The sequence below is a fragment of the Haematobia irritans genome, chromosome 1 (genome assembly GCF_050003625.1).
Source record: "Haematobia irritans isolate KBUSLIRL chromosome 1, ASM5000362v1, whole genome shotgun sequence".
Classification (NCBI taxonomy): Eukaryota; Metazoa; Arthropoda; class Insecta; order Diptera; family Muscidae; genus Haematobia; species Haematobia irritans.
The window spans coordinates 221,724,017-221,737,386 of record NC_134397.1 but is presented as its reverse complement, the minus strand read 5'-3'; the positions used below and the strand labels follow the sequence as shown (position 1 = coordinate 221,737,386).

Below are 13,370 nucleotides of genomic sequence, written 5' to 3'. Positions count from 1 at the left end.
TTTTTTTTTTTGGAAATTCGTAACCATTACGTTTTCAGATAATGAAAGCCGGTTGTTGTTTGGACAACACGTGGTGTAATTTTATCGTTGTCAGACTGACACCGTCTGTTCTCCATTTGACACCACATGTGTGTTGTTTCACTTTCATGAACGGATCGTTTTGAAACGTGATTTTGAACATGTTTAATCGGAACATGTGAACATGTTTAATCGGAGGAAAATATACTTTATGTAAGGGTATGGTCACATTTGACAAAATGAGAGTCAAACATTTTTCCAGGTCGATTTTTGGAATTATTTGATTACCGTTTTTGAAAAATACTCCTATCGTGATGTTATAAACCTAAGATGAGCTAAAAATATTTACTGGTTCGATTGTGGCGATTTCGTTCAAATATTTGCCCAGTGTGACCGTACCGTAAGACCATAACATTTTAAATGGTAGATAGTTTCTTTTAACCGGGGGAAAACATGTTTGTCCAAAGACATAACATTGTAAAAGATTGCCATATTCTTTTAAACCCGCCAGAGAAGGAATATGATCACCTTCTAGATCAAAATGTTAGTTTTGGACGTCAAACATGTAAGATGTTTGTTCCAAGCATTTTGTTTTTTCCGTCCTGATGTATCTGATTTGGACAACCGTTTTATGTATGGCGAGAAAACAAACATTTTTGTTCCCCCCAAAAAAAAAAAATGTTCCCTGTTCCTCATCCAAAAATAATCCAAGACGAATTTCGTGAAGCTATTTTCGATAATTACACAGAAAAAAAAATTCACGAAAATGTTTCCAATTAAGTTTTTCCAATTGAGTTTTAAAAAATATTCAATTAAAGAGTTAATTGTTTCAAAAAATTTTTTAATTGAAATAAAAGTCAATCACAAATATTAATAGTATCAATTAATTTTTTAATTGATACTATCATTTCTGTGATTGAAGACATTACAATTAACAAATATATACGGCCGAATCTTATGTACCCTCCAACATGGATTGCGTAGAAACTTCTACGAAAGACAGTCATCTACAATCGAATTACTTGGGTTGTGGTATCTTAAAACTTCTTAACATCGTTTTCTAAATTGTGAGTTAGTCCATACGTGGTAGGGAGCCAGAATTGAAATATAGTGGTCGCTTATATGGGGGCTATATACAATTATGAACTTGATATTGACCAATTTTTTATGATTGGGGATCGATTTATCTGAGGGCTATATATAACTATAGTCCGATATGGGCCTAGTTAGGCATGGTTGTTAACGGCCATATACTAGCACAATGTACCAAATTTCAACTGACTCGGATGAAATTTGCTCCTCCAAGAGGCTCCAAAACCAAATCTCGGGATCGGTTTATATGGGGTCTATATATGATTATGGGCTGATATGGACCACTTTTGGCATGGCTATTAAATATCATATACTACCACCACGTACCAAATTTCAACCAGATCGGATGAATTTTGCTTCTCCAAAAGACACCGGAGGTCAAATCTGAGGATCGGTTTATATGGGGCTATATATAATTATGGACTGATGTGAACCAATTCCTGCATGGTTGTTGAATCACATATACTAGCATATCGTACCAAATTTCAATCGAATCGGATGAATTTTGCTCTTCCAAGGGGCTCCGGAGGTCAAATCTGGGGATCGGTTTATATGGGGCTATATACAATTATGGACTGATATGAACCAATTCCTGCATGGTTGTTGGATAACATATACTAGCATCTCGTACCAAATTTCAACCGAATCGGATGAATTTTGCTCTTCCAAGGGGCTCCGGAGGTCAAATCTGGGGATCGGTTTATATGGGGGCTATATATAATTATGGACCGATTTCGACCAATTTTTGCATGGGTGTTTGAGGCCATATATTAACACCACGTACCAATTTTCAAGTGAATCAGATGAATTTTGGTCTTCCATGGGGCTCCGTAGGTCAAATCTGGGGATCGGTTTATATGGGGCCTATATATAATTATGGACCGATATGGACCATTTTTTGCATGGTCATTAGAGACCATATACTAACACCATGTACCAAATTTTAGCCGAATCGGATGAAATTTGCTTCTCTTAGAGGCTCCGCAAGCCAAATCGGGGGATCGGTTTATATGGGGGCTATATATAATTATTGACCAATGTGGACCAATTTTTGCATAGTTGTTAGAGACCATATACTTACACCATGTATCAAATTTCAGCCGGATCGGATGAAATTTGCTTCCCTTAGATTCCCCGCAAGCCAAATTTGGGGCTCACTTTATATGGGGGCTATACGTAAAAGTGGATCGATATGGCCCATTTGCATACCATCCGACCTACATCAATAACAACTACTTGTGCCAAGTTGCAAGTCGATAGCTTGTTTCGTTCGGAAGTTAGCGTGATTTCAACAGACGGACGGACGGACGGACATGCTCAGATCGACTCAGAATTTCACCACGACCCAGAATATATATACTTTATGGGGTCTTAGAGCAATATTTCGATGTGTTACAAACGGAATGACAAAATTAATATATCCCCATCCTATGGTGGAGGGTATAAAAATTAATTGGATCAATTAATTTCGTGATTGAAGATAAAAAATATTTTTTGTGTGTAATATTTGTTTTTGTTCCCTAATCCCAAAATATAAAGACAGCCCTCGTGGAAGGCGACCATGGTCTTTTAATTGCGAATAAAGCTACTTTCTTCATGATCATAATATCTTTCATGAGGATCATGTTATTTTTCTCAACACTATGTTTGCAAAAACAAAAAATTATGTTTCTTGCAACCATATTATTGTTTCGGAAATTAGGCATCTGATATGTGCTTGGCGAGAAAATAGTTACCATAAACCAACAAAAATATTCCTGTTCTCCGTTTAAAAATAACATTATGATCTTGAAACATATTTGAGGGGATCATATTCCTTCTCTGCACGCAGAGAAGGAATATGGTCACCACCCAAAAATAACATTTTGCTCTTAAAACATGTTTGAGGTGATCATATTCCTTCTCTGGGTGTGCGTATATGCTTAGTTTGAGTTTTTGAAAATAAAATCTAAACATTTAATTGTTAATCTAAATTAAACAATTTTTTTTTGATTAAGACGAATTTGTTTCTTCGAAAATATGTTGCATTTCTTTATCTTTCTTCTTTATGGGCTTTCTCCCAAATGGCGAGGCTTTGTTAAAGTTATTGATAATGCATCAGAACTCCTCTATCCAAGAGTTTTTGATAAAGTCGTTAAAAATTTTGCATACAATTTTGGAAATGTTGCATTTTCGATTAGAAACGCAATTAGTATTTTATAATTTGTAGGTTGTGATTGCATTTCTATTGTCTGTTTGCTGTCTGATTCCCCCGATTGTCAGAATAAGAATGATGACATTTTCATATATAAACACCAAGAGCCATGGGTCGTAATCAGTGTTTTCCCAGATCGTCTTCACTGAAGTACTAATCTATAATGAAAAGTACAATGCAATTTGGTAAGAAGAAATAGACATTTTTCTGCAGCAAGATCATCTTTTGACAAACTGAAGTGAATTTTATTGAACATCTTAATTTTGTGTTCTTTCTTCTTTTTTTTGTTATAGCACCAATTTTGTATTTCTTTACTTTGGCATTGAGCCCTCAGTCTGCTTGGGCTGATTCATGTGCTGCAGTGCCCAAATATACTACCACTCTTGAGGTCACATGTGATTGGGACGATATCTATTATTTATGGCCCAACTATGCCAATTTCTCAACATACTATGGTTGTCAAGGTCCGAGAAATCCTGTTCTATTTAATTGTGTTCCCAATACCTACTTCAATTATGTCCTGCAAACATGTTATCCATGTGATGGTTTTATTCCATGCCCAGTTTGTGAATCATTGCGTACTCAGCATCCTCCAGTTTGTTTACCCATCGATAATGGTAATTCTACAACACCTGTCGATAATAGTAATGCAACAACGCTTTTACCGACCAATAGTACAACATATTTAACGACAACTACTACTACAACACAAGCTCCTACAACAACAACTACAACATATGAATCAACAACTACTAATACAACACAAGCTCCTACAACAACTACAACATATGGAACAACAACTACTACTACGACACAGGAACCAAATACAACGACAACTACAACTAACACCACGACAACTCCTTCAACTACTACAACAACAACTACTACGACACCATATACTACCACCACTGCTGCAATAACCCCACCGATTTCTTCATCAACTGAAATCCCACAACCACCTTCACCGCCTACAAGCGTTCCAACTCCACCTACAAGTTTTCCAACTCCTCCAACAGCCGCTCCGCTCAGCATTTACAATGGATCACTTCGTCAGATTGGCCTTGGCAATGACTTTATTGTTTAATTTTGAATTGAATTTTAAAATTGCTAAATAAATAGAGGCAAATAAATAAAAAAATATATCTACATTTTTGGAATGTGTTGGAGAGGAGATGTACTTCTAATATCGTATAAATGTTTCGTAGCTTTAGGAACAAAAGGGATCGTCGGTGATATGTAATCAACATATCACCGACAATCCAACAATAGCATATTTTTGGGGCGGTTTATCTCCACAGAAAAAATAATCGATCCAATTAAACATTACAACAAGTAAGGAAAGTCTAAAGTCGGGCGGGGTCGACTATATTATACCCTTCACCATTATGTATACCAACATCTTAGCAGCTTCAAATTTGTTAGGATTTATGTTCCCATATACAAATATTTTATGTTCCCATATACAAATATTTCAATATGAACCGATTTGGACAATTTTTTTTAAACTTTCACAAAATGTCTAGACTCAAAATTTAAATTGGTTAATGACCGGAACGGACCACAATTTTAGTAAAAAACAAGTATATACGGCCGTTAGTTCGGCCAGGCCGAATCTTATGTACCCTCCACTATGGATTGCGTAGAAACTTCTACTAAAGATGGCCATCCACAATTAAATTACTTGGGTTGCGGCCGACGGCAAGGCATCTTAAAACTTCTTAACAACATCTTCTAAATTGTGAGTTAGTCCATGCGGGATATATAGTAGACAACAGAAAGGTCGATTAAATACGCATATATTCAGTTCTTGATCGGTATATATAAGGAAGAACAAATTACGAACCGATATGAACTTTTGTACGATAATTATAGAGCCGCAATTGAAATATCGGGGTCGCTTTATATGGGGGCTATATACACTTATGAACACGAGTCTAACAAAAATGGCAGATATTTTACTGTTTGGTAGAATTCTTAATGTTTTGGAAGATTTTGCAAAATATTCCTCTCCAACTATGAAATACTTCATAAATTTTCTAATAACATTTTGATAAAATTTTCTACCGAAATAAAGTTCTGATAAAATTTTCGATATTTTCTATAGAAATAAATTTTGGACCAAATTTTGTATAGAAATATAAAATTTTTGTGGGCTATATATATATAATACAGATCGATACGGATCAATTTTGGCATGGTTGTTATCGGCCATACACTAGCGAAATGTACCAAATTTCAACCGGATCGGATGAATTTTGCTCCTCCAAGAGGTTCCGGATGTCAAATATGGAGATCGGTTTATATAAGGGCTTTATATAATTACGTACCGATATGGACCAATTTTGGTATGGTTGTTAGAGACCATATACTAATACCACGTTCCAAATTTCAACCGAATCGGATGAAAATAGCTTCTCTTATAGGCTCCGTAAGCCAAATCTGGGGGTCCGTTTATATGGGGGCTATATATAATTATGAACCGATGTGGACCAATCCTGGCATGGTTGTTAGAGACCATATACTAATACCACGTACCAAATTTCAGTCCGATCTGATGGAATTTGCTTCTCTTAGAAGCTCCGTAAGCCAAATCTGGGGTCCGTTTATATGGGGGCTGTATATAATTATGGACCGATGTGGACCAATTTTTGCACGTTGTTAGATACCATATACTAATACCAGGTACCACATTTCAGCCGGATCGGATGAATTTTGCTCATCCTAGAGGCTCCGCAAGCCAAATCTGGGGATCGGTTTATATGGGGGCTATATATAATTAAATATGGACCGATGTGGACCAATTTTTGCTTCGTTGTTAGAGACCATATACCAACACCACGTACCAAATTTCAAGCGGATCGGATGAAATATGCTTCTGTTAGAGGCTCCGCAAGCCAAATCTGAGGGTCCCTTTATATGGGGGCTATACGTAAAAATGGACCGATAACAACTACTTGTGCCAAGTTTCAAGTCGATAGCTTGTTTCGTTCGGAAGTTAGCGTGATTTCAACAGACGGACGGACATGCTTAGATCGACTCAGAATTTCACAACGACCCAGAATATATATACAGTAGAATTCATTTATAGCGACCTCGGTTATAACGACCATCCGTTTATAACGATGGATTTTCAATGCAAACAGGGGCGCAAATGACAAAGAAGAAATATTCAAACCAAATGTTCAAAATTTGTCATCAATAAAATTATGGTGTTTTCTTTTCTGAAAAAAAGTGCTTTGCCTTCATTTTGTCTGTACAGAATGCGCATTTGTAAAGTGTTATCAGCAACCCAAAAAAAATGCTATCATTTCAGCAGGCAGAAAAGAATTCAAAGAAGGAAACAGGGCAATCGCAGCACTCCCGTTTGTTGGCAGTGCTGAAAATGTCCGTAATTTGCCTCTATGCGTGGCGCTATTTTCACAACAGAATTCGAAGCCTTTTCGCACTTTTGCCTGTTTTTTTAGAAAAGAACCTAAAAAGTACATTTTCCGGGTAAAATGCAAAAACAGTGCGCATTTTTTACAAGAAAAGAAAACGCCATTAGTTTAGATGTTTGAAAAGCAATTAACAGGTTGGCTGATAAGTCCCCGGTATGACACATAGATGGCGCCGCTACTATTATTAAATGCATATTATTTTTATATAGTACCAACCTTCAAATGATTCGTGTCAAAATTTGACGTCTGTAAGTCAATTAGTTTGTGTGATAGAGCGTCTTTTGTGAAGCAACATTTGTTATTGTAAAAAAAAAATGCAAAAAAAGGAATTTTGTGTTTTGATAAAATACTGTTTTCTGAAGGGAAAAAATACGGTGGAAGCAAAAACTTGGCTTGATAATGAGTTTCCGGACTCTGCCCCAGGGAAATCAACAATATGTGGTTGGTATGCAAAATTGAAGCGTGGTGAAATGAGCACGGAGGACGGTGAACGCAGTGGACGACCGAAAGAGGTGGTTACCGACGAAAACATCAAAAAATCCACAAAATGATTTGAATGACCGTAAAATGAAGTTGATCGAGATAGCAGAGGCCTTCAAGATATCAAAGGAACATGTTGGTCATATCATTAATCAATATTTGGATATGCGGAAGCTCTGTGCAAAATGGGTGCCGCGCGAGCTCACATTTGACCAAAAACAACAACGTGTTGATGATTCTGAGCGGTGTTTGCAGCTGTTAACTCGTAATACACCCGAGTCTTTCCGTCGATATGTGACAATGGATGAAACATGGCTCCATCACTACACTCCTGAGTCCAATCGACAGTCGGCTGAGTGGATAGCGACCGGTGAACCATTTCCGAAGCGTGGAAAGACTCAAAAGTCCGCTGGCAAAGTAATGGCCTCTGCTTTTTGGGATGCGCATGGAATAATTTTTATCGATTATCTTGAAAAGGGAAAAACCATCAACAGTGACTATTATTATATGGCGTTATTGGAACATTTGAAGGTCGACATCGCGGCAAAACGGCCCCATATGAAGAAGAAACAAGTATATACGGCCGTAAGTTCGGCCAGGCCGAATCTTATGTACCCTCCACCATGGATTGCGTAGGAACTTCTACTAAAGGCTATCATCCACAATCGAATTACTTGGGTTGCGATAACACTTGCCGATGGCAAGGTATCGTAAAACTTTTTAACACTGTCTTCTAAATTGTAAGTTAGCCCATACGGGGTATATATTAAACAAAAAAAGGCCGATTAAATACGTATATAATCTAGTTTGACAAAATTTTCTATAGAAATAAAATTTTGACAAAATTTTCTATAGAAATGAAACCTTGACAAAATTTTCTATAGAAATAAAATTTTGACAAAATTTTCTATAGAAATAAAAACTTGACAAAATTTTCTATAGAAATAAAATGTTGACAAAATTTTCTATGGAAGTAAAATGTTGACAAAATTTTCTATAGCAATACAATTTTGACAAAAATTTCTATAGAAATAAAATGTTGACAAAATTTTGTATAGAAATAAAATTTTGACAAAATTTTGTATAGAAATAAAATGTTGACAAAATTTTCTACAGAAATAAATTTTTTACAAAATTTTCTATAGAAATAAAATTTTGACAAACATTTCTATAGAAATAAACTTTTGACAAAACTTTCTATAGAAATGAAATTTTAACAAAACTTTCTATAGTAATAAAATTTGACAAAATTTTCTATGGAAATAAAGTTTTGGTAGATTACAAAATTTTCTATAGAAATAAAATTTTGACAAAATTTTCTATGGAAATAAAATTTTGACAAACATTTGTATAGAAATAAACTTTTGACAAAACTTTCTATAGAAATGAAATTTTGACAAAACTTTCTATAGTAATAAAATTTGACAAAATTTTCTATGGAAATAAAGTTTTGGTAGATTATTTTTGGCGATATGGACCAATTTTTGTGTAATAAGTCATCCGATATATATGCACTGTTAGAAAAATATGTTTTTCATATGTTCCGATTTAAACAAAATGTGTTTCGGGCACGATTTTAAACCACAATATATTTAAGTGCGAACATGTAATGTTCCTAAACTAACACTAAATGTTTGGGACATCTATGTTAATATGTTAGAATATATTATGTTTGGGGCATCAATGTTTCATAAAAATCATATGTGTGAATACAAACATATATAAATTTACAAATTTCGACTAAACATACATATGTTGTGATATTTTATTCAAAGCGACAGAGAGAGTATAGAGAGAAATAGAGATGGAAAACGGGAGAGTTGACGAAAGATATCAATATAACACAGCAAAAGAGTCAAAAGAGAACAATTTCTGTGAAACCGCTTGTATGTTGTTTCGGAAAAATGTTTTATGATAAGGCCAAAAATTTGATATGTTTAAGTCTAAATATTATTTAATTTGAATAAAGAGAATATACATTCTGAACCAAGAGAATAGACATTTGAAAAACAAACAGCTTATGTTTTCGCCTTGAGAGCAGCATTTTATGTATGTGTGGACATGTGTTTTGTTTATCATTTTGGCATTATGGGCACAATTTTTTTCTTTGTTCGTTAAAAGAAATCAGGGGTCTTCATAAAAATAACGAAAGGGCACTATACTCTTTTTAGAGTTGGGACAGTAAAATGAAATAAGGAGGAAATAGCGAAAAATTACACAGTAAAATGTAAAAAAACAAACTTTAGTTCCTCTTTATTAAAAAGTAGTCCACGAGGAGTTGACGGACACCATCAAATATAAAAGCGGGCATTAAGTTCGAGTTTTACAGCTAAAACAATTTAAAAAGTTTATTTTCTTTAAAATGAATTATTAAAGAAAAATAAAAGGAATTTTAGAGCGATGGTGTTAAATGCTAGTAAAACACTGTTCACTCCTAAATAAATTTATGTTTATATTATAAAATTATGTATGTATGTTTATACTCGACTCCACGTTCTTCTTTTGTTAGTTTTTGAATTCCTTCCAAATTTTAAAGTTTTGTACAAAAACAGTTTTTTATTACAAGATTGTTATTTTTGCAATAAAAAATAATATTTTATCCAAAAATCAGTCAATTTCGTTTATATCAAGCACTGTTACTGACTATAAATCTTTAATAACGCATATTTCGAAGTTTCATTAAAAAAAAATAATATAGTATAAATATAAATGTGTAAATTAAAAAAAAAAAAAAAAAAAAAAAAAAAAAAAATGTTCGGTCGGAGCAGGGATTGAACCCACGACCCTTTGCATGCAAGGCAGACATGCTAACCACTGCTCCACGTGGCAAACAAATGTATGTTTCTGTTAAATAATGTTATGTTTGCATGGGCTCGTGGGCGCTGCAAACTATGCTATATAAATGTAACTTAAAACGATAATTATCTACTGGTGACTATAACAGCTATGTAGCCCAGTGGATAGTGTGTTGGCTTACAAACTGTATGGTCCTCGGTTCGATTCTCCGTGCAGGCGAAAGGTAAAATTTAAAAAATTTATAAAATGAATAATTTCTTCAACATTATTTGTATTACAGAAAAAGGGGCCAATAACTAAAAAATTTCGTGGAAGTGAAAATTACGAGTATGTTAGGGAATGAGCACAATCGTGTTTGGGAAAAATTCTTCCAAGCATATAATATTTTTGGCTCAAAATGCTTCCAAACATATAATATGTTCACATAAAACAAACATATTAATGTTTCGGCAGTATGCAATAATATATGTGCTTCCTGCAAAATATGTTTGGAACATATGTTAAAGAAGCGATTTTTTTGAGGGTGTAACTAAAGACCGATATGGACCAATTTTTACATGGCTGTTAGAGGCCATATATTGACAAAATGTACCAAATTTCAACCGTATCGGATGACTTTTGCTCCTCCAAGAGGTTCCGGACGTCAAATCTGGGAACGGTTTATATGGGAACTATATATAATTATGGACCGATATGGACCAATTTTTGCATGGTTGTTAGAGACCATATACTAACACCATGTACCAAATTTCAACTGGATCGGATGAATTTTGCTCTTCCAAGAGGCTCCGGAGGTCAAATCTGGGGATCGGTTTATATGGGGGCTATATATAATTATGGACCGATATGGACCAATTTTTGCATGGTTATTAGAGGCCGTAAACTAACATCAGGTACCAAATTTCAACCGGATGGGATGAATGCTTAGATCGACTCAGAATTTCACCACGACCCAGAATATATATACTTTATGGGGTCGTAGAGCAATATTTCGATGTGTTACAAACGGAATGACAAAGTTAATATACCCCCATCCTATGGCGGAGGGTATAAAAAGTGTTGTTCCACCAAGACAACACACCGTGCCACAAGTCATTGAGATCGATGGCAAAAATTCATGAATTGGGCTTCGAATTGCTTCCCCACCCACCGTATTCTCCAGATCTGGCCCCCAGCGACTTTTTCTTGTTCTCAGATCTCAAAAGGATGCTCGCAGGGAAAAAATTTGGCTGCAATGAAGAGGTGATCGCCGAAACTGAGGCCTATTTTGAGGCAAAACCGATGGAGTACTACCAAAATGGTATCAAAAAATTGGAAGGAAGTTATAATCGTTGTATCGCTCTTGAAGGGAACAATGTTGAATAATAAAAACGAATTTTGACAAAAAAAATGTGTTTTTCTTTGATAGACCGGGGACTTATCAGCAACCTCTTATGTGGCCCAAAACATGTTATGCTTGTTTATGAACATTATATACTTGCACTTAAAAATAATGTGGTACAAATTTGAAATCCAAACACATGAGTTTTACACCCAAACGTTTGAAAAACAGTATTTTTCGTCCGAATAGGTTAAGCTTTCTAGGGTTAAAAAAAAGTATTTTTATTTATTTTGAAGAATTTTTCAGAATTATTTAAGTCAAGTTGACCTTGACAACATGTAAAGATTCCCATTTTTAAATTGAGTCACTTAACTATAAGGGCAAAATTACTTCATTGCGAAGTTTATCGACTTTTGGACAAGAAAAAAAAACTTTGTATTAGAGAAATGCGTCTTCTAAAGGGTGATACGGTCAAAATTTGGTTAAGGGAAAACGCGTGTAAATCGGTGAAATCGTTTATTTAAAAAATCAAATTAAATTTCTTTTGCAAGTTCAATTAGTATAAAATTCAGGAAAAATATCCAGTTAGGCTTTCGCTTTTCCAAATCCGAATTGCCGGGTCTCACGCTTGACACCTGCCATCAGAGTTTGTACAGTCATCTTGTCCACCTTCTTCGCCACAGAAAGCCAGTTTGCCTTGAACTGCTGCTCGTCCTTAGCAGTTTTTTGGTCTTCTTTAGGTTCCGCTTGACAATAGCCCAGTATTTCTCAATTGGGCGGAGCTCTGGCGTGTTGGGAGGGTTCTTGTCCTTGGGAACCACCTGCACGTTGTTGGCGGCGTACCACTCCATGGCCTTTTTACCGTAATGGCAAGATGCCAAATCCGGCCAAAACAGTACGGAACAACCGTGTTTCTTCAGGAAAGGCAGCAGACGTTTATTCAAACACTATTTCACGTAAATTTCTTGGTTGACAGTCCCGGAAGCTATGAAAATGCTGCTTTTCAAGCCACAGGTACAGATGGCTTGCCAAACCAGATATTTCTTTGCGAACTTTGACAGTTTTATGTGCTTGAAAATATCTGCTACCTTTCCCCTTCCTTTTGTCGTATAAAACTCCTGTCCCGGAAGCTGCTTGTAGTCGGCTTTGATGTAGTTTTCGTCGTCCATTACCACGCAGTCAAACTTCGTTAGCATCGTCGTGTACAGCCTCCGGCATCGCGCTTTGGCCGTCGTATTTTGTTTATCATCGCGATTTGGAGTCACTCCCTTCTTGTAAGTCGATAGTCCGGCTCGTTTTTTGGCTCGATGCACGGTTGTAGACGATACACCCAGCTTATTTGCAGCATCTCGGCGAGATAGGTTAGGGTTTCGCTTGAAACTACCGGCAACTCTCTTTGTCGTCTCAGCGGCTTCCGGTTTTCGATTTCCCTCCGATCCAGACTTCCTGGCTGTCGACAAACGTTCCCCAAACACTTTAATTACATTTGTAACGGTTGATTTGGCAACTTTTAGCGATTTTGCAAGCTTTGCGTGTGAGTAGCTCGGATTTTCGCGATGCGCGAGCAAAATTTTGATACGCTGCTCTTCTTGCTTGGACGGCATTTTGACAACTGAAGAGTGATTTCCAAAATCAAAATAGGAGCAACATTCTACACCCACACATCTTCAAAATGAGGGGTGTTCAGGTTTTTTAAATGCAAAATTGAAAGAAATACGTCAAGTTTATATTGACCAAATTTTGACCGTATCACCCTTTATGATAAGCAAAATTCGCATTCGTATTTTAAGGACATGAAATCTGTGGCCTCACGACAATATTTTTTTTTTTTTTTCAGTGTATAGAAAACTTATAATAATGTCTATAATAATTAATTTGGACGTAAAACCAGCCAGAATTTATATCAGGTTAACATAAAAATAATATGATTAGGAATATTTCGTTTCTTGAATTTTGAAAATGTTGCACTTTTTATTTGAATCACCATTGGCATTTTATAGTGTGAAGGTGGTGATTTCATTTCTATTGTATG

The 13,370-nt window shown here is 35.6% G+C and overlaps 1 protein-coding gene across 1 annotated transcript in view; it reads right to left on the bottom strand.

Moving 5' to 3' along the window:
* ChAT (Choline acetyltransferase) overlaps positions 1-13,370 on the bottom strand; it is a 64,170-nt gene that overhangs the window by 31,486 nt on the left and 19,314 nt on the right. The gene's annotated exons all lie outside the window — the stretch shown is intronic.